This window comes from Mobula hypostoma, chromosome 11, assembly GCF_963921235.1.
Source record: "Mobula hypostoma chromosome 11, sMobHyp1.1, whole genome shotgun sequence".
Classification (NCBI taxonomy): domain Eukaryota; kingdom Metazoa; phylum Chordata; class Chondrichthyes; order Myliobatiformes; family Myliobatidae; genus Mobula; species Mobula hypostoma.
This window is the reverse complement of record NC_086107.1, coordinates 90,355,847-90,378,105: the sequence shown is the minus strand read 5'-3', so window position 1 is coordinate 90,378,105 and position 22,259 is coordinate 90,355,847. Positions and strand designations below refer to the sequence as shown.

The window sequence follows — 22,259 nt, the reverse complement described above, 5'->3', positions numbered from 1 at the left end:
CAAGTTGCGTGATTTAAATGGGAAACACAAACTCAAGAGATTCTGCAGACGCTGGAAATCCAGAGTAACACACACAGAGCACAAAATGCCAGAGGAACTCAGCAGCCCAGGCAGAGCTGAGCTGAACTCTACCTGGCCTGCTGACTTCCACCAACATTTTGTGTGTGTTGTTCCAGCATCTGCAGATTTTCTCTTGTTTGTAACACACACACACTCACACACAAAGTGCTGGAGGAACTCAGCAGGTTGAGGAGCAGGTATAGAGAGGAATAAACAGTCGACGCTCTGAGGAAGGGTCTCGTCCCAAAATGTCAACTGATTCTTCCTCTCCATAGCTGCTGCCAGACGGCAGAGTTCCTCCAGCATTTTGTGCAGGTTAGTGTAAACGAGCATTAACGGTCAGTTTGGATTGTGCCTCAGGGCTTTGTTTTCTGACTGTGTATCTGATTCACTTCTCTGCTACTCTCCCAAAGTGTGGGATCTCATTGGGATAAAAATATCTCCTCATATATGTACCTTGCCAAAGGCAATACTCCTGCCACTTCTATTAACAGCACACCAAGGCTGCTGTTCTGCCGGAGGGGATGTTGCAGTCAACCCCAATTCAATCCCATCTCCTTTGTATGTACACTGTACAATAGGTGTCATTGGATAGGGATTAACAATATCATCTGACTGATTAACAGAGGTACAGTGAGTTTAGTCTGGAGCAGAATTTAACCATTTCACTGCCTCATTACTATATGGCCCTGGAGTGCGGGCCCCAGATTTGTGGCTAGATTTGAAGAGTGAGTCTGTTCATCAATGTAACACCACTAAATTGGAAGGTGGCGTGAGGCTTGTGGTGAAAACCTGACATTGGCAGTGCCATCTATCTTTTGACCAAGCTCTCGTCTGCCCTTCAGGTGGATACCGCGGGGCCGTGTCCCAATTTTAAAGCCAGTTAAGGACGCCCTGCCGGCCTCCACTCTCTCTGCCCATAAATACTTGTTTGTAAAGAGCCACACAGCACAGGAACCGGCTCTCCGGCCCAGTGTCCACACCACCCACTGGCCACCCAGAGTGACATGCCCCAGAAACAGGCCTTCTGGCCCAGTGTCCACCTGCCACTAACTTCCCATCTACACTCCCCTACACCAATCTCATTTTATTACCCCCACGTTCCCTCCTCTACATACCAGGGACAACCAAACTCGCCAATCGCCCTGTTGACCTGGAATCCGGAAAGAAACCCTAGCACTCAGAGGAAACCTGTGCGCACTCCCACAGACACGGGCGGAGGTCAAGATCGAACCTGGGCCGACGGCGCTTCGAGACAGCAGTTGCACCAGCTTTGCCGCCGACTGCCTGTTGTTAAAATCGCCTGTGCTTTAGTGGGATCTTGCCATGCATTCGACTGGCCGAGGGGCGGTGCTGGACGTCCGGCGGCTGGGAAGCACCGAGTCCTCCTTTTGCTCAGAACCACTTCTCCCAAGTGCTAGTCGGCACCGTGGCCGAGGGAGAAGGGATTTATTGTGCAGGAGCTTTGGAATGTTACAGCAGTGTGCCTGAGCTCTCCGGGAACACCTGCCAGAGTCTGGTGGGAACCCAGCAGACAGCCACATCAAACACTGAGTCTCTCTTGTACAGCGTTTGTAGAACATTGCACTTTTTTTTCAAACTTTGTGGTTTCATTAATGAGGTAACCACAATAATAAGTTCCATTAGTTTGCTCTACACAAGAGGGCAATTAATCACAAAGGAACAGTACTGCAGACTTGTGCTTCTCTTCTGTAGAGCTTTGGTCATATTATAGTACATTAGAAAGGATTTATACAGATTTATTGCAGTGGCAGAGTTTAGCTATGAAAACACTTTGTATTATCTGGACACACATAATCCCTTGGAGTATTGAAGATGGGATTGTGATCTTGAGCTGGTCTTTTTAAGGATTTACAGGCTGGATATGGAGAAATCTTTTCCTCCCAAATCCCCTCAGCAAGCTCTTCAGGTTAGACAAAGTTGTGGAATCAGGAAGTGTTTCGCACTGTGACGGAAATCAAGAACTTGCTCCACAGAGAGTCTGCAGAGGTTTACTCCAGCGTCAGATTAAAAGGTAACATCACCAGGGCCTAATTTAAGACCATTAAGATGTATTGTTTGATTTGCAGCCTAATGCAAAGGCAGTGTGTGTGGCCGGGATCTTGTGTGGAACTAAGGTGTAGAGAGAGAACAGACATTCTTTACCTGAACGTCTGGGCAGGCTGCATTAGCCTGGATGTTCTTTGTCTGAATGTCTGCATTCAAGTTTTGGTTAACAAGTGCCTGGACAGTAACCGGGGATCGCATTGGTGCATTGGGGAGGGTCACTGTTTTATAAATCCATCAACCCAGGCTTGATCTTTGGGTGCTGTCTGCATGGAGTTTGCACACTCTCCAAGTGACTGCATGGGTTTCCCTCGGGTGCTCCGGTTTTCTTCCAAGGTCCTAAAGACATGTGGCATTGCTGGGTTAATTGGCTGCTGTGAATTGAACTCTGTGTGTGTGTGTCTGTGTGTGTGTGTGTGTGTTAGAATTCAGTGGGGGAGTATTAATGGGAACATGAAGAAAATAAAAGGGGATCAGTGTAAGCAGATGGTCAACAGCATGGATTCTGTGGGCTGAAGGGCCTGTTTCATGCTAACTCTGTCTAACTCTGTGGCAGTAAATTAGTCCCTTCCTTTCCTGGCTTGCTGCCTGGCTGCCGTATCTCCCTGTGACCCTGACTCTGCTACTGAGAGATGATTCCACCCCACTACACTCTTGTCCCTTTGGGGTTGGTCTCGGGAAAAGATGAACTCAAGCTCTGTACCGCTGTCTGGTCCACAACAACAGCAGCTTGCATTTACTGTATGTGGTACTGTTATGGCTCAGAGTGCCCTTTGGCCCAATTAATCAAAAGCTCTTTGCCAAATGTGAAATCGCGTCTTTCTTATCCTCATCCCGATAAAGGGTCTTGGCCCAAAATGTCGCCTATTTATCCCCCTCCATAGATGCTACCTGACCGGCTCAGTTCCTCCAGCATTTTGAGTGTGTTGCTCTGGATTTCCAGCATCTGCAGAATCTCTTGTGTTTAGCATTTTTCCTAAATAGCCACAGGAGCATTAAGGGTTTTGACAGTCGTACAGATGTCAGCTCAGATGGTATAGGAGCTTTGTTCCAAGAAGTATGGTAAAGCTTGAAAGGAAAAGGCTAAGGCAGGGAATCCCAGACCTGGGGTATTTAGTATCTGAAGGCATCAATGAGAAATGGGAGATTGCAAGGACCAACACTGGAAGATCTCACACAGATCTTAGCTGATTCTGGAACAGGCTACAACATGAGCCAGTTGCAGTGGTAAGGAGAGGGCACACAAAATTATAAAATTATAAATGATTTAAAACTGAGAGTGAGAAGTTGGAATCAGTCAGGAACAGTGAGGATCCCCATGGTGTCCCGACTGATGTTCAAGGAATGGCCTTTTGTTTCCCAGTTACAAGATGCAGTTGAGAATTATTCTTCCTTATATTTGCCATTGACTGCCCTGGTCATTTCAGTAGGCAATTAGAATTCCAAACCAGTGAGTCTGGAGTCACATATCTACTCACTTCTATGAAGAACATAGTGGGCCAGCTGCATTTTATGACAATCGGTCTTTAATGGTTACCATCAGTGATTTTTATTCCAGATGTTGGTCATTATTTGAATCGGAATTCCCTAGCTGCCGTGGTGGGATTTGAACTCTTGGCCCCTGGATCAGCACAGCTCTGGCATCTGGTTAGGCCCAGTAATTGAACTAGTTTACTATTGTACCCAGGATGAAGTACTGAGGAAATGCCTGCGCCACTCATTGGGGATGGGGATCGTCATGGGGAGTGTCAAAACATTAATGAAATCAGAAGTGAATTTAATGTAAGTTTTTGTCATCATCCTCTCTATTAAGAACATAGAGCAGTGCAGCACAATATTGTGCTAACCTTGTAACCTACTCTAAGATTAATCTAACCCTTCCCTCCTACCTAACTCTCTCTTTCCTATCATCATGTGCCTTTCTAAGAGTTTCTTATCCCTAAAGTATCTGTCTCTGCACCACCTCTGGCAGCACGTTCTATGCTCCTACCACTCTCTGATCAGAGGTAAAAAAACCTTACCTCTGATATTCCCCCGGAAATTGCTGCCATATCTCCCTGTGACCCTGACTCTGCCACTGAGCGGTGATTCCAACCCACCACACTCTTGTTCCCTCGGATCTCGGGAAAGGATGGAACAATTCAAGCTCTGCATTACTGTCTGGTCCACAACAGCAGCATTTGACATTAGACATTTCTGCCCTGGGGAAAAAAGTCTCTGACTATCCATTCTATTGATGACCCATCACTTTGAATACCTTATATGTCTTGTATTAGTATGTAGTGAGTACAACTATGGTGACCAAAGTGCCACAGAAATCTTTCCCTTCTATGGACTCTGTCAATACTTCTCAGTAAAGCTGCTGTAGACAAAGATTCCACCTTCCACAGACGTTCTCCCTTCTTCCCTCTTCCATTGGGCAGAAGTTACAAAAACCTGAAATGTGAAAATCCTTCAGGCTTCTACCCTGCTGTTATATGACTATTGAAAGGCTCCCTTGCACAATAAGATGGACGTTTGACCTCACGATTGTTCTGCTCTTGCACTTTATTGTTTACCTGCACTGTACTTTCTCAGTATGTTTGCACTTTATTCTGCGTTTTTATTCTTTTACCTTAATCTAGCTCAATACAGTGTGTAATGATTCGATCTACATAAACAGTATGCAAGACAAGCTTTTCACTGTGCTTGGCACAGATAACAATGATAAGCCAATTCCAGTAATCAATTGCTGGGACAGGTACCGGGTTTGCTTGGCAGGGGACCCAGAACAAGTGGACCCCAATGACCCCAGCGAGGCACAGTGGGCAGAAATGCTGCCCTACTGCTCCTGAGACCTGGCTTCATCTGTCTCTGTGAAGTTTGCTTGTGTTTCCTCCAGAATCAACCCCATTCCCAAAGACATGCAGGGTAAGTACATAGGACCTGCATGAGTGTCATGAATGATGGAATCTGGGGTGGGGAGGCTGTTGGAGCTGATGGTAGTGAAGGGAGAATTACTGGGGAATAAGAGTGCTCTGTCTGTAAATTCCCACTGATGTTAATCCAGCTCCCTCACACCATCCCTCAGTGATCCCTCTCCCGAAGCACCAGGTCACTGACTGTATTCCCACTGACATTAATCTAGTTCCCTCACACCATCCCTCAGTGACATTCCTCCCCCAGCAACAGGTTATTGTCTGTATCCCCTTTAGCATTAAACCAGTTCCCTCACACCAACCCTTAGAGACCCCTCTCCCCCAGTGCCCTGTGTCACTGACTGCATCTCTACAGACGTTAATCCAACTCCCTCACGTCATTCCTCAGAACTCTGTTGCCCGCATTGCCCTGCGTCACTGACTGTATCTCCACTGACGTTAATCCAACTCCCCCACACTATCCCTCAGTACCTCGTCTCCCCCAGCATCCAATGACGGCAACACTAGTGCTGTTTATTGAGGGTTCTGCTGGCTTCAAGTAGCATGTAGTCTCAATGTGACCATAAGACTATAAGATATAGGAGCAGAAGTAGGCCATTCAGCCCATTGAGTTTGCCATTCAATCACGGGCTGATTCAATTCTTTCAGTCATCCCCACTCCTCTGCCTTCTCCCCATACCCTTTGATGCCCTGGCTAATCAAGAACCTATTCTCTGCCTTAAATGCATCCAATGACTTGGTCTTCACAGCCGCTCATGGCAACAAATTCCACAGATTTACCACCTTCTGACTAAAGTAATTTCTCTGCATCTCAGTTCTAAATGGACGTCCTTCAATCCTGAAGTCATGCCCTCTTGTCCTAGAATCCCCTGCCAGGGGAAATAACTTTGCCATATCTAATCTGTTCAGGCCTTTTAACATTCAAAATTTTTCTATGAGATCCCCCCTCATTCTCCTGAACTCCAGGGAATACAGCCCAAGAGCTGCCAGACATTCCTCATATAGTAACCCTTTCATTCCAGGAATCATTCTTGGGAATCCTCTCTGAACCCTCTCCAATGTCAGTATATCCTTTCTAAAATAAGGAGACCAAAACTGCACACAATACTCCAAGTGTGGTCTCACGAGTGCCTTATAGAGCCTCAACATCACATCCCTGCTCTTATATTCTATACCTCTAGAAATGAATACCAACATTGCATTCGCCTTCTTCACCACAGACTCAACCTGGAGGTTAACCTTTAGGGTATCTTGCACAAGAACTCCCAAGTCCCTTTGAATATCTGCATTTTAAATGCTCTTCCCATCTAAATAATAGTCTGTCCATTTATTTCTTCCACCAAAGTGCATGACAATACACTTTTCAACATTGTATTTCATTTGCCACTTCTTTGCCCATTCCCCTAAACTATCTAAGTCCCTCTGCAGGCTCTCTGTTTCCTCAATACTACCTGATCCTCCACCCACCTTTGTATCATCGGCAAATTTAGCCATAAATCCATTAATACCGTAGTCCAAATCATTGACATACATTGTAAAAGCAGCCGTCCCCACACCAACCCCTGTGGTACTCTATTGGTAACCAGCAGCCAGCCAGAATAGGATCCCTTTATTCCCACTCTCTTGTTTTCTGCCGACCAGCCAATGCTCCACCTATCCTCGTTACTTCCCTGTAATTCCATGGGCTCTTATCTTGCTAAGCAGCCTCATGTGCGGCCCCTTGTCAAAGGCCTTCTGAAAATCCAAGTACACCACATCTACTGCATCTCTTCAAAGAATTGCAGTAGGTTTGTCAGGCAAGATTTTCCTTTCAGGGAACCATGCTGGCTTTGGCCTATCTTGTCATGTACCTCCAGGTACTCTGTGATCTCATCCCTAACAATCAATTCCAACAACTTCCCAACCAGTAATGTCAGGCTAACAGGTCTATAGTTTCCTTTCTGCTGCCTCCCACCCTTCTTAAATAGCAGAGTAACATTTGCAGTTTTCCAGTCATCCGATACAATGCCAGAATCTATCGATTCCTGAAAGATCATCGTTAATGCCTCTGCAATCTCTCCAGCCACTTCCTTCAGAACCCGAGGGTCCATTCCATCAGGGTCCAGGAGATTTAAGCTTCCTGAGCACCTCCTCAGTCATAATTTTCACTGCACGAAGTTCACTTCCCTGACACTCTTGAATGTCCAGTATACTGCAGAAGTTTATAAAATAATGCAAGGCAAAGATGGAGTGGGCAGCTGTTACCATTTTCCCAGGTTGAAATGTCTAATACCATAGGGCAGCTATTAAAAGTGAGAGGGTTCCACTAGGCATAGGTGCAGAATTCAGCTATTCGACCAGTTGAGTTGGCTCTGCCACTTCATCATGGCTAGTCCATATTCCTCTCAACCCCATTCTCCTGCTTCTTCCCGTAACCTTTCACGTCCTGACTAATCAAGAACCTGGCAACTTTCGCCTGAAATTCACCCAATGACCTGGCCTCCGCAGCCACCTGTTGCAATGAATTCCACAGATTCACCACTCTCTGACTAAAGAAATTCTTTCTCATCTCTGTTCTAAATGGACGTCCCTCTATTCTGAAGCTGTACCCTCTAGTCCTCGACTCCCCTACTATAGGAAACACCCTCTCCACAATCCCTCTATGTAGACCTTTCAACACACAATATGTTTGAATAAGATCCCGCCCCACCCCGGTTTTTTTAAATTCCAGTGAGTAAAGTCCCATAGCCATTAATTGCTCCTGACACAGTAAGCCTTTCATTTCCAGAATCACTCTCGTGAACCTCCTCTGAACTCTCTCACATGTCAGCACATCCTTTCTTAAATAAGGAGCCCAAAACTGCTCACGTTACTCCAAGTGAGGCCTCACCAGTTCCTTATAAAACCTCAGTATTACATCCTTGATTTTATATTCTAGTTCTTTTGAAATGAATGCTAACATTGCGTTTGCCTTCTTCACCACTGTCGCAACCTGAAAGTTGACCTTTAAAGAATTTTCTCCACATTTAGAAAATAGTCTATGCTTTCACTTCCTTCTGCCAAAGTGCATGACCAGACACTTCCTGACACTGTATTCCATCTGCCACTTCTTCACCCATTCTCCTAATCTGTCTAATCCGCCTGCAGCCTCCCTGCTTCCTCAACACTTCCTACCCTTCCGCCAATCTTTGTATCATACGCAAACTTGGACACAAAGCCATCAATTTTGTCATCCAATTCATTGACATATAACGTAAAAAGAAGCAGTCCAACACAGACTCCTGCGGAACACCAGTCACCAGCAGCCAATCCTAAAAGGCTCCCTTTACTCCCACTCTTTGCCTCCTGCCAATCAGCCAATGCTTAGTCACGCTTATATATTTCCTGAAATACCCTGGGCTCTTAATAAGGAGCCTCATGTGAGGCATCTTATCAAAAACCTTCTGAAAATCCAAATAAACAACATCCACTGATTCTCCTTTGTCTATCCTGCTTGTTATCTCCTCAAAGAATTCCAACAGGTTTGTCAGGCAAGATTTTCCTTAAGGAAACAGCATAGTTTATCATGTGCCTTCAAGTACCCCGAAACCACATCCTTAACAATCGACTCCAGCACCTTCCCAACCACTGAAGTCAGTCTAACTGGCCTTTAATTTCCTTTCCTCTGCCTCTCTCCCTTCTCGAAGAATGGAGTGGCATTTGCAATTTTCCAGTCCTCTGGAACCATGCCAGGATCTATTGATTCCTGAAAATTCATTATTTATGCTTCCACAATCTCTTCAGTCACCTCTTTCAGAACCTTGAGGTGCAAACCATTTGGTCCAGGTCTACCTTCAGACCTTTCAGTTTCCCAAGCACCTTCTCCTTAGTAATAGCAACTACACTCACCTCAGCCCCCTAACAGTCTTGAAATTTCTGCATTCTGCTAGTGTCTTCCACAGTGAAAACTGACACAAACTACTTAATAAGTTTGTCCACCATTTTTTTTAACCCCATGACTACCTCTCCAGTGTCATTTCCAGCGGTTCAATATCTACTCACGACCCTCTTTTACTCTGTATATCTGATAAAATCTTTTATTATCCACTTTGGTATTATTGGCTAGCTTATCTTTTATCTTACCCCTCACATCTCCTTTCAAATTACCCCCTCTCACTTTAGAGGAATGCCCCCTGGTGTTAGACATTCCAACCCTGGGGATAAGATACTGTCTGTCTATTCTATCTATGCCTCCTGTTACTTTATAAACCTCTATCAGATCTTTCCTCAGCCTCCACCTCTCTGGAAAAAACAACCCAAATTTGTCCAGCCTCTCATTATAGCACATGCCCTCTAAACCAGGCAACGTCCTAGTAAACCTCTTCTGCACCCTCTCCAAAGGATCGACATCCCTCCTATAATGGGGTGACCAGAAAATTTATCTCAATACTCCAAATGTGGCTTAACTGCAGTTTTATAAAGCTGTAACATACCTTCCTGACTCTTGAAGACCTTTAAATAAAAGCGAGCATGCTAGGTGAGTTCTTAACCACCTTAGCAACCTGTGTAGCCACGGTCAGGGAGCTGTGAACTTGAACCCCAAGATCCCTTTGCTCATCAACACTGTTAAGGGTCTTACCCTTAATAGTGTACTGTCTCCTTGCAATTACCCTACCAAGGTGAAACACTTTACATTCAGCCAGGTTAAACTCCATCCACCATTTCTCTGTCCATACGCGCAACTGATCTATATCCCACTGTATTCTTTGCCAGTCTTCTATAGTGTCCACAACACGACCGATCTTCATATTACCCGCAAACCTACTAACCCACCCACCCACATTTTAATCCAGGTCATTTATATACATCACAAACAGTTGAGTCCCAGCACAAATCCCTATGAAACACCACGAGTCACAGATCTTCAGCTAGAATAAGTCTCTTTGACCACTACCCTCTGTCTTCTATGGGCAAGTCAGGTCTGAATCCAAACAGGCAATTCACCATGGATTTCCAAATGCTCATAAATCCTACCCCTAAGGATTCTCTCCAGTAACATCCCTACCACTGATATGAGACTCACTGGACAAAAGTTTCCAGGATTATCCCTCATTCCCTTCTTGAATAATGGAACATTAGCTACTTGCCAGTCCTCCAGGACTAAAGAGGACATGAAGACATTGGTCAATCCCTTCTCTTGCCTCTCTCAATAATTGAGGTTATATCCCATCAATCCCTGGGGACTTATCCACATTAATTCTCTTTAAGAGTCCCAATATTACTTCTTCCTTTATCTCAAACTGCCTCAGCATATCAATACATTCAGCATTAATCTTCCAACCCTCCACGTCCTTCTTCTTGGTAAATACAGATGTAAAGCACTCAGTAAGGGCCTCACCCACATCCTCCACATCTACGCAAATGCTTCCCCTTTAACTTTGGGTGGTCCTGCCCTCTCCCTTGTTATCCTCTTGTTCTTGATGTATGTACAGAATGCCTTGGGATTCTCTATAATCTGATTTTCCAAGGATTTTTTATGGCCTATCCTGGCTTTCCTAATTCTATTGCTGAGCTCTTCTCTGTTTTTTTTACAATCCTCAAAGGCTCTGCTTGATTCTAGCTTCCGAAGCTTTGCATAATCTCCCTTTTCCTTCTTGTCTAAATTCATCACCTCTCTCCACACCCAAGGTTCTCTTACTTTGCTACCCTAGTCTTTCCTTCCTTCCTTCTATTGGTTGATGTCCAAGGGTAAAAATAGAATCTAGAATAACGCACACAGACTGCTGGAGGAACTCAGTAGGTCAGGCATTAAAGATTTTGACATTTCGGGCCAAACCCCTTCATTTCTGGCCAGTCCTGATGAAAAGCCTCGGCCCAAAATGCCACCTCTTGGGTCCATTCGATAGAAGCTGCCTGACCCGCTGGGTTCCTCCAGCATTTTGTGTGCTGCTCTGGTTTCCCAGCATCTGCAGAATCTCTTGTGCTTAAGGGTGTAATCTGACAGGAAAAAGGTACAACGGGGAAAAGAGGAAAGTATGGTTCTGACCTCTGGAAGCTTCCTCGTGGTGAAGGTAGTGGAAAGTGTTGGTGAAGTCAGTGCAGGCATTACTGAGAGAATGTGCCCTTGAGGGGTATTAGCAGGGCCTCAGAGTGGGAATGCAGGATGGACCAGATTGTTCGATCGAGGGCCCACCTTGGACTGCTGTCCAAAATGGCCTCTTTCTGTGTAATAACAATTTGATGGCACTGCCTGCCAACATCAAATTGTGATTGGCCAGTCCTGATGTAAGCTCCCTCAATATTCCTTAACCCAGAGAGACCCATTCCCGTTAGCAGATTTAGTGGTGTTTCAGCACAATGCTCCAAACTGCAAAGTTTTAACTGAGCAGGTAAGTAGAAGTTGCCTCCTGTACCGGTGAATCACGAATGGTCCGCAGGAGCGTCAGAGGTGGGGGTTAAGGAGGAGAATTTTATTCTGCACGGTGAGCCATTGAGATCTGGTGAAAGGCTGTCAGAAAAAAAAATTCAATAAGAACTTTCAAAGAGGGAATTGACCAATACCTGGAAGTGGGTTAGCATGAGTGACGTTCTGAGAAGATAAAATGATCTCTGTATTCATCATCGCTACTGTCTGTAAGGAGTTCATACAATCCCCCCCACGATCGCCTGGGTTTCCTCGCCAGGTGCTCTGGTTTCCTCCCACAGTCCAAAAACGTAGCAGTTGGTAGGTTAATTGATCATTGTAAAATGGCCCTTGATTAGGCCAGGGTTAAATGGGGTGTTGCTGGGCGGCATGGCCAGAAGGGCCAGAAGGGCCAGAAGGGCCTATTACAGGTTGAAGTGTAAAACCTTTTAGTTTTTGCTGGTGTAAACAAATTCACACACAGGTACCTTGCATGCTTGATCCTTGATCACAAGGAACTGCCCTACAAGTTATATCCTGTCAACACCTCCCAGTGTGGATCGGCTGACTGACAAAAAACGGAGAGTTAAGATTAAAGAGGCCTTTTGACGATGGCTACCAGTGACTAGTGGAGTTCCTCAGGGGTCCCTGTTGGGACCATAACCTTATATGCTAATGATCTGGATGACAGAATCGATGGCTTTGTGGCCAAATTTGTGGATAATATGGAGATAGGTGGGGGGAACAGGTAGTGTTGAGGAAGCAGGGAGCCTGCAGAAGGTCTTGGACAAAGAAGTGGCAGATGAAGTAGAATATAGGGAAATATATGTGGGTGTCGCCAGCATTTATTGCCTATCCCTAGTTGCCATTGAGAAGGTGATGATGATCTGCCTTCTTGAACTGCTGCAGTCCCTGAGGTGTAGGTACACCCACAGTGCTGTTAGGGAGGGAATTCCATGAATTTGACCCAGTGACAATGAAGGAACTGCACTATGTTTCCAAGTCGGGATGGTGAGTGACTTGGATGGGATTTCCAAGTGGTGGTGTTTCCAGGCATCTGCTGTTCTCGTCCTTCTAGTTGGTAGTGGTTGTGGGTCTGGAAGGTGCTGCCTTAGGAACTTTGGTGTGTTGTTGCAGTGCATCTTGTAGATAGGACGCACTGATGCAACTGTTCGTTGATGGTGGAAGGATTGGATGCTTGTGGAAGGGGTACCAATCAAGTTGGCTGCCTTGCACTTTGGTAGAGGGAATAAAGGTGAGACTATTTTGAAATGGGGAGACACTTCACAAATGAGAAGTGTAGGGAGATTTCAGAGTCCTGGTTCAAGATTCCTTCAGCATTCATTACTAGAGTATAAAAGCGAGGATGAAACGCTGAGTCTTTGTGGAGCATTCCTCAGACTCTTTTTGGAGTATTGAGAGCAGTTTTCAAAGTTCAAAGTAAATTTGTTATTATTTGCATCTCTAGAGTTGCCCGATGAGGTAAACGTAGCCTCTGACCGGGAGCAGATGTCGACAGGTGGTGCCCAACCGTCATAGAGTGCTTCGACCCTTAACCACTGTACTCTGCATTTGGTGGGTCAGCAGGGTGGCCAAGTCAGGAGGGAGGTTGAAAATCTGGTTGAGTGGTGCCACAACAACAACCTCTCACTCGATGTCAGCAACATCAAGGAGTTGATTATTGACTTCAGGAGAAGGAAGTCAGATGTCCATGAGCCAGTCCTCAATAGGGAATCAGAGGTGGAGAGGATTAGCTACTTTAAATTCTTCAGTGTTATAATTTCAGAGGACTCGTCCTGGGTCTAGCACACAGGTGCCATTGCAAAGAAAGCATTAAGTATCAAGAACATGTGATGAAGAGTCCCTGAGAGTGAGTTCAGTTCAGTGATGAGGCGAGTGAAGTTATCCCCTCTGGTTCAGGAGCCTCATGGTGGAGGGGTATTAACTGTTCCTGTACCTGGTGGTGTGGGTCATGAGGTTCCTGTACCTTCTTCCTAATGGCAGCAGTGAGAAGAGAGCATGGGCTGGAAGATGGGGTTCCTTATTGATGGATGCTTCTTTCCTGTGACAGCTCAGCAGTGGGGAGGGCTTTGCCAATGATGGACTGGGCCATATCCATTGCTTATTGTAGACTTTTCCATGCAAGGGCACTGGTGTTTCCATACCTGGCTGTGATACAACCAGTCAATATACTCTCCACCGCACACCAACTGTATAGAAGTTAATCAAAACTTTTGATGACATGCTGAATCTTCACAAACTTCTAAGAAAGTAAAGGCATTGAGATGCTTTCTTTGCAATAACACCTGTGTGCTGGGTCCAGGACAGAGCCTCTGAAATGATAACACTGAACAATTTAAAGTCGCTGATCCTCTCCACCTCTGATTCCCTGATGAGGACTGGCTCATGGACATCTGATTTCCTTCTCCTGAAGTCAATAATCAGCTCCTTGGTCTTGCTGACACTGAGTGAGAGGTTGTTGTTGTGGCACCACTCGGTCAGATTTTCTATCCCCTCCTGTATGCTGATTCATCACTACCCTTGCTTCGGCCTACAACAGTGGCGTCATCAGCAAACTTAAATATGGCATTGGAGCTGTGCTGAGCCACACAGTCATAAGTGTAACGTGAGTAGAGCAGGGGGCTAAGCACACAGCCTTGTGGTGCACCTGTGCTGATGGAGACTGTGGAGGAGATGTTGTTGCCAATCCCAACTGACTGAGGTCTGCAAGTGAGGAAATCGAGGATCCAATTGAACAAGGAGGTATTGTGGCCTCGGATTTGAAACATTGATTAGTTTTGAGGGGATGATGGTATTGAATGCTGAGCTGTAGTCGATAAAGAACATCCTGATGTATGCATCTTCACTATCTAGATCTTCCAGGATTGAGCAAAGAGCTAACGAAGTGACATCTGCTGTTTACCTGTTGTGGCAGTGGGAAAATTGGAATGGATCCAAGTCACTTCTCAGGCAAGAGTTTTGGGCCCCATATCTAAGGAAAGATGTACTGACCCTGGAGAGCGAACAGATGAGATTTACAAGTACAATCCCAGGAATGAAGGGCCTGACGTCTGAAGATGTCTCTGGGCCTGTAATTGATGGAGTTCAGAAGAATGAGGGGAGGTCTCATTAAAACATAGCGGATATTGATAGGGCTGGATAGAGCGAATGTGAAAATGATATTTTCATTAGCGGGAGAGTACGATCTGCGGTCCAGGGGCACAACTTCAGAACAAAAGGGGCCTCCCTTTAGAACAGAGAAGAGGAGGAATTTCTTCAGCCAGAGAATGGTGGATTTGTGGAATTCATTGCCACAGAGGCCTGTGGAGGACAAGTCATTAGTTGTATTTAAGGCGTAGGTTTCTTGATTAGTAAAGGGGTTAAGGGTCATGGGGAGAAGGCAGGAGAATAATAATCGGCTATGATTGAATGGCTGACCAGACTTGATGGGCTGAATGGCCTAACCCGGCTTCTATGTCTTCTGGACTAAAGGGCAGAATCTCCTGTTTGAAAGAGGCGGTTGCCTGGGCAGACTTTGTCCTTGGCATTCGTATTATGATGAACGCCTCACAGCGTTGACCTTTGCTGTAACGTTGTAATGAGCTCCATGACACCACACAGAACAGGTGGAGAACTGACACTGAGGGAGATTCTGGGGCCGTGTCCTGGAGGTCTGTCAGTGAGGACAAATGTTAAGCAGCGCCACGGAGGAGAAGTGGCAGGGAGACCCAAGGAGGGAATTCCAGAGGCCGACACTCGGGCAGACGAAGGCACAGTCTGTAATGACAGAGTGGGTTGGACCATCAGTGGGAGGCTGGAGGAGTTAGGGAGAGCAGACGAGGGTAACTGTGGAAACTCCTCTCGATGGCAACCTGGTTTCCAGGGACACAGGGTGGCGCAGCGGGTCGAGCCACTGTCTCACAGCTCCAGGTTCAACTGTGACTTCTGGCACTGTGAGTCTGCACGCTCCCTCTGTGACCATGTGTGGCTTTCACCCAGATGCTCCGGTCTCTTCCCACATCCCAAAGGTGTGCAGGTTGGCGGGTCAAGTGGCCGCTATAGATTGCCCCCAACGTGTGGCTGAGGGGGTACAATCTGAGGGCAGTCGATAGAAATGTGGGCAGAATAGAAGAACAGGATTAACATGGAGGTCAGAGTATTGAACAGCATGGACTTGATGGACTGAAGGTCCTGACCCTGCCCCCCCCCCCCACCTCTCTCTCGCTCTCTCTCTCTCTCTCTCTCTCTCTGGTGATTTATCAGGATCCAGACACTCAGTCAGGAAGCTTGGAGCGACAGAATTTGATAAACCGGAGATTCCTGGGAGGGACTGTGGTCCTGAAGTGAAAACTGACCCGCTGGGAGTCCCTGAAAATGAAGGTTAGAAGGAGGAGCTGCCTTTGCTCCTGCATATATATTTTTTTTTCTGAAGTTGTTCTGCACAAGGAGAGGGTTAGCTGATGGATCAAATCAGTACGCTGGGGTTGAGAGCAGCTGTAAGACTTCCAGCTCCCTGTCATCAGATCTCAGAGTTCTCGTTCGGTATGAAGCAGAGAGTGGTTACAGGCACCCGGCTGGTTTCGTGGGAGGCTCAGCCCACCTCGTGGCCTGCTGAGATTGTGAGGCCTTTGAGGGGTGGACAGAGACAGCCTGTGCCTCGAGTGCAGCGGACAACCATGGACAGAAAGGTCGCCGGTGGGAGGGGTGTACGGTTTACCTGGGCAACTGCGCCCACCCCCCGTATGGCAAGGGTAGGATTAGTCCGGTCTGTGATGCCTCCAGTGGTGGGTCAGCCCACTGAAAGTCCTTAACACTAGCTCAAGAAAATAGGGGCAAGTGCTGGCCTCTCGGCCTCACCAACCTATACTGCTGTTCGTACATGGGTGGGGGAACCCATCGGTGAGAACAGGAATTGAATTGACTTCATTTCTTACGTCTTTCACGTGCAGAAGGAGTAAAAATCTTTGCGTTATGTATCCATCTGGATGTGCACTGCGCAGATTATAGTAATTTGTAATGAATACTATGCACAGTAAGATATACAACAGGACAGTCAATATAGCTTAGAAATACAACTGTGCCAGTCTGATGACCTGGTGGAAGAAGCTGTCCCGGAGCCTGTTGGTCCTGGCTTTAATACTGCGGTACTGTTTCCCAGAGACAGCAGCTGGAACAGTTTGTGGTTGGGGTGACTCGGGTCCCCAGTCATCGTTCGGGCCCTTTTTATGCACCTGTCACTGTAAATGTCTTGAGTAGTGGGAAGTTCACATCTAAAGATGCACTGGGCTGTCCACACCACTCTCTGCAAGTCCTGCGATTGAGAGAAGTACAGTTCCCATACCAGGCAGTGATGCAGCCAGTCAGGATGCTCTCAATTGTGCCCCTTTAGAAAGTTCTTAGGATTTGGCGACTCCTGCCGAACTTCTTCAACTGTCTGAGGTGAAAGAGGCACTGTTGTGCTTTTTCCCCCCACAGAACCGGTATGTACAGACCGGGTGAGATCCTCAGTGATGTTTATACCGAGGAGCTTAAAGCTGTTCACCCTTTCAATGGCAATAGGGGTTAGCCTGTCTCTGTTCCTCCTGTAGTCCACAACCAGCTCCTTTGTTTTTGCGACATTGAGGGAAGAGTTTGTTTTCTTGATACCACTGTGTCAGGGTGATGACTTCTTCTCTGTCGGCTGCCTCGTTATTATTTGAGATAAGGCCAATCAATGTCATATCATTTGCAAAGGAGATGGAAATCAAAGCCTCACTCACTGATCTGCTCTAAGCCTCACCTCCTCCACGTGGACCTCAGTTCCCAGATCTCCCTCCACGGGGTATCTGCTAACCTCTGCAGGAGAACGCTGCCACCTCACGTTTAAATAACCAGGCATCTCAGCAGAGTGTTTCCTTCCTCCCTCTTCTTAGCAAGGGGCAGCTCTAAACATCCAAGATGGAAGGTGAAAGTCAGTTAAAGAGGGTTTCATGTTAGAAATTGATTAATGTAAAATTCCAATAATCTGATGTTCAGTTGTTTGGGAATCCTGATGGGTCAGTGTGAGTGTCACTCTGAAAGGCGAGCTGGGAGCGGGGTGTGCAGTCAGAGCAAGGGTTGGGGTCTGGAACACAAGGAGTTAGGAATTTGGGAAGGTTTGTAATCGGGACTGGGTTTGGAAATATTATACATTTTCTCCCTTTAATCTCACCAGGATCATTTGAAAATTCATTATATCACTGCACAGCCTGTAAAAACAGAGAAACAAACGCGTGCTTGAGTATTAATAGGAATAACCTCCTCACATCTGGAAAGTCAGCTTGTCTGGCACCAGTACAGTCTCGTGGATGGTGGATTACAGGAGTTTTTTTAAAGACATAGGGGCAGAATGAGGCTATTTGGCCCATCTAATCTGTTCTGCCCTTCCATCATGGCTGATTTATTCTCCCTCTCAGCCCCATTCTCCAGCCTTCTCCCCGTAACCTTTGACATCCTTACTAGTGCAGAACCTATCGACCTCCGTTTTAAACATACCCAACGACCGCTTTAAGTAACTCGTTGGCTAAATGAATTCCTCCTCATCTCGGTTCTAAGGGGAGATGATTCTGTTCTGAGGTTGTGAGTTGTCCTATACTTGGCCAATGGCCAGCTATTTCTAGTAACAATTGGCTGGACCAGCACAGGAGACACTGCATTTTATGAAGTTCTCGTGCACTTTGCCGCCTGGTAAAAACTTCCCGGATCACAGTCAGTGTTGTCATGGAGGAAACATATCCAATATGTGCATAGCAAGCTCCCACAGATCAGGTTCATGTGTCGTGGGTAACAGAGAAGAACTGGCATTAGCACTTCCCTCTGACCCAACACCCTAGTCCTGGGCCGTCAGCTCCTCACATTGTTACCCAGCCCATCACGCTCCACGGTAAAGGGCTTTGGAGAGCAGACACTATCCTTTGCCAACTCCACAGCTACCGGAAGAGTGCATAAGACAATAATACCGTAAGAAATAGGCCTAGAATTAGGCCATTTGGCCTGCTCCATTATTCCAGCATTGCTGATTCCAAGCCCATTCTCCTGCCCGCTCCCCATAACCTTTGACCCCCTGACTAATCAAGAATCTCTCAACCTCCACCTTAAATATGCCCGATGACTTGGCTTCCACAATGAATTCCACGGATTCACCGCTCTCTGGATAAAGAAATTCCTCCTCAGCTCTCTTCTAAAGGGATGTCCTTGTATTCTGAATCTGTGTCCTCTGGTCTTAGACTCCCCCGCTATAGGGAATATCCTGTCCATGTCCACTCCATCGAGGCCTTTCAATATTTCATGAGGTTTCAATGAGATCCCCCCACAATCTTCTAAACTGCAGTGAGTACAGGTCCAGAGCTGTCAAACGTTCTTCATACATTAACCCTTTCATTCCTGGGATCATTTTTGTGAACCTCTCCAATGCCAGAACATCCTTTCTTGGATAAGGGGTCCAAAACTGCTCTCAGTTTCTGTCAATTTAACAGTGGAAAACAGATCCAGGCAGTGATCTGACACAGAACCATGATAATGAGCAGAAGATTCATTAATTTGAAAATGTGGATTGTGGGATAAACACAGCACCAGCATGGACTAGATGGGCCGAAGGGCCCGTTTTTGTGCTGTAGTGTTCTATGACCATCTGAAGCCACTTAGCAGGCCTGAGCCTTGGTCGGAGTACAAGTGTTTGCTGGGAATGAAGGAAACCAAGGCCAGAGAATTTACACTTGCTCCAGTCCCACTAGACTGGACAGTGGTTTGGCATTTCCATTGTTGTCCAAGCTGGAATTTATCACCACTTCTAACTGCCCTCATTGAGCTGTTTCAGGTGGTTGTTCAGAATCAGCCTCCATCAGCCGTGTGAATGGAGCCTCCCATGGGTAAGGATGAGGGGGAAAGGGACCAGTGCAGATGATTGAGACTGGTCTGCATGGAACACACTTGGAACAGTGTAACACACACAAAAAATGCGTGGGAATGTAGCAGGCCAGGCAGCATCTATAGGCAGAGGTACAGTCGACGTTTCGGGCTGAGACCCTTTGTCAGGACTAACCCTGACGAAGGGTCTCGGCCCAAAACGTCGACTGTACCTCTTCCTATAGATGCTGTCTGGCCTGCTGCGTTCCACCAGCATTTTTTGTGTGTGTTGCTTGAATTTCTAGCACCTGCAGATTTCCTCATGTTTGCGCTTGGAACCGCATGGTCACTTCTCACTGACTCATTAGAGGAAGGATGTGGAAGCTTTAGAGAAAGTGCACAGGAGATTTACCAGGATGCTGCCTGGATTACAGAGCATGGCCTATGAGAATAGGCTGGGAAAAGTCTCTGGCTATCCACTCAGTCAATGCCTCTTATCATCTCGCACACTTCCATCAAGTCACCTCTTCATTGCAAAGAGAAAAGCCCTGTGGACGGTCAGAGATCTTTTCCCAGGGTGGAAATGGCTAATACAAGGGGGTATAATCATGAAGAGATGGGTGGAAAGTAGTGGGGGGGATGTCAGAGCCAAGTTTTTTCACTCAGAGAGTGGAATGAGCTGCCAAAGCAAGTGGTAGAGGCAGATACATTAGGGGACATTAAAGAAATGTTTAGATAGGGGCGTGGATGATAGAAAAATGGAGGACTACGTAGAAGGGAAGATTGATCGTGGGGATGTTGGCACGGCGTCGTAGGCCAAAGGGTCTGGAGAGTGCTGTAACGTTCTGTATTCTATATTGAGGACTGGAAGGCCAGTTTCTGTGTGGTATTACTCTGTGCTGTGTGACAGCAGATTTCCTTCCTCGGAGGACCTGGAAGGAATTTTGTGGGTTGTTATAATAATTCACCACTGACATCAGTTTTATTCTGAATTTATTTGACTGAGTAAGTTGAAATTCCCACACCTTCACCCTGGGGATGCTGGCTCAGAAACATGGCTGTTGTGGGACACACAGAATCGAGGCAGGCCCGCGGTGTGAACCTGTTTGAGATCAAGCGCCCCCCCACGGTCCCGGCGGAGGCAGTAGACGTGCTCTGCAAAGCCGTTGCTGGCTTGGCCTTTCATCCGGAAGAGGCGTGTCCTAGTTCAGCTGGCCAAGCCGGATCTCCTGGCAGAGAAATAAAGAGTTTGGGAAAGCTGCAGTGGCCACGCGTGGGGCAAGGCTCCACGTCCCTGCAGATGCATGATCATGAGCCAGGAAACCGTAACGATTTGCCAGCGCATTTTTCAATCTCATTGCATCCCAAGACAATTCCCGACAACAAAGTGCATGTGAGGCTGTAACGAGCGGTCCACTGCAGTCATTGTGACTGGAGCAAATGCCTTGTCCTATTTACCTCATTTCTGAAGCAATAAGATCTCTCCTAAAAGAGCAGGTGGGAAAATTTCACGGGATACCACACATTCCTGGTGGCCCCCTCGTGATTAAACCGTACAGTTATGCTCCTGCATTTTCAATTCCTTGGTAGCGACATGAATCAGCCTTGTGATCGGGTTCTGTTCCTGACACCGTCACTGGGTCAGATGCATTGTGCTCCGTGTGTACGGAGACCAGGGACAGCTGGCCTGGCTCAGATCACAAAGCTTTTGATGGGAGAGCCTTTCTTTGGGTGTTTGGTTCTGGGCCTGTGGGTGTCCAATATTGAGTCACTTTATCCTGTCACAAGCAGCACATGCATGTTCTTTCATGTCACAAGCAGCACACACGTGCTCAGGACGTACCTTTCCCTCTGTTGTCTGGTTCAAATCCCCCTTATGTGAACTGAGCACAAAGATCTCGCCTCTGGCCCTCCCAGCATGGAAGGACGGCAACGACAGTGTTAGGCTGACAAGACCCAGCCCCACATACAATCCCACTAGCCGATCCATAGAGCAGCTGGTCACTTTTAATACCCCTGCCTTAACCACCGTCACTGAATGTGCAGATCGTTATCACAACAGGTTCTACAGATGCTGGAAAGTCTTGAGCAATGCATAAGTTGCCGGAGGAACTTAGCAGATCAGGCAGCATCTATAGAGAGGAGTAAACAGAATCGGAATTGGGTTTTTTATCGCTCACATATGTCAAGAAATATGCTTTGTGGCAGCAGCTCAGTGCCATTTATAAGTATACTATAAAATATATATATATATATCTACACACATATATCGTGATCGTGTTCATCCCTTGTTGTCAATGAAGACCTCGACACCAATTGATGATGTCGAGACTAGTGCATGATTTGGAATTGGATTTAAGTGAGGGAGAGTTGTGCAGCGTCAGCCTCACTCTCTCTTCCCAATTCCCATCTGGATCCAGTGGCAAGACAGGAATTGAGACGGCTGGAGATGGGACTAGGCACAGCGGATGACCAGGACATCTTTGGTGTCTTGTCCAGCTCTACACGTTCCACGACGCTTGCAGAGACCGCCTTTTTGACCGTTAGACCGTCCATTGGTCTTGTCCGCCCAATCCGCCGGAGTCTGTCTTCACATGCTGGGATAGACAACTCCCTATCTCACTGAGGGTTTGAGACCCGTCGGCTACCCTCACCTGGTTTAGCCGGCTTGTCGAAGCCGTTGCCCGGGGTGTGGCCGCTGTCGCATGCAAACAGCTACGGGAAGCCATAGGTGAGAGCTGAGTGCCAGGTGGGGACCAAAGGTGGACAAACCGCCTTGAAAAGGGCGCGACATGTTCCCCCACCAGAGGTGCTACCCCTCCCTGACACCCCCATACACATATACATATATATGTACAGGTTAAGGATTTATATACATATATATAAGTAGTGCAAAAAGAAAGCAAAAACAAATAGTAAAGCAGTGCTCATGGGCTTATGGACTATTTCGAATCTGATGGCAGAGGGGAAGAAGCTGTTTGCAATACATT

At 46.7% G+C, this 22,259-nt stretch overlaps 1 protein-coding gene across 4 annotated transcripts in view; it reads left to right on the top strand.

The window, feature by feature from the left end:
• Window positions 1–22,259, top strand: part of LOC134354349 (neurotrophin-4-like) — a 64,833-nt gene that overhangs the window by 5,757 nt on the left and 36,817 nt on the right. Inside the window, exon 1 of one of the 4 annotated variants that reach the window (XM_063063290.1) lies at window positions 2,071–2,095. The exons of the other annotated variants lie outside the window; for them this stretch is intronic. The gene's annotated coding sequence lies outside the window, so the exon portion shown is untranslated. Of the gene's footprint in view, window positions 1–2,070; window positions 2,096–22,259 lie in introns of those variants that run through there. 4 annotated transcript variants of the gene reach the window in all.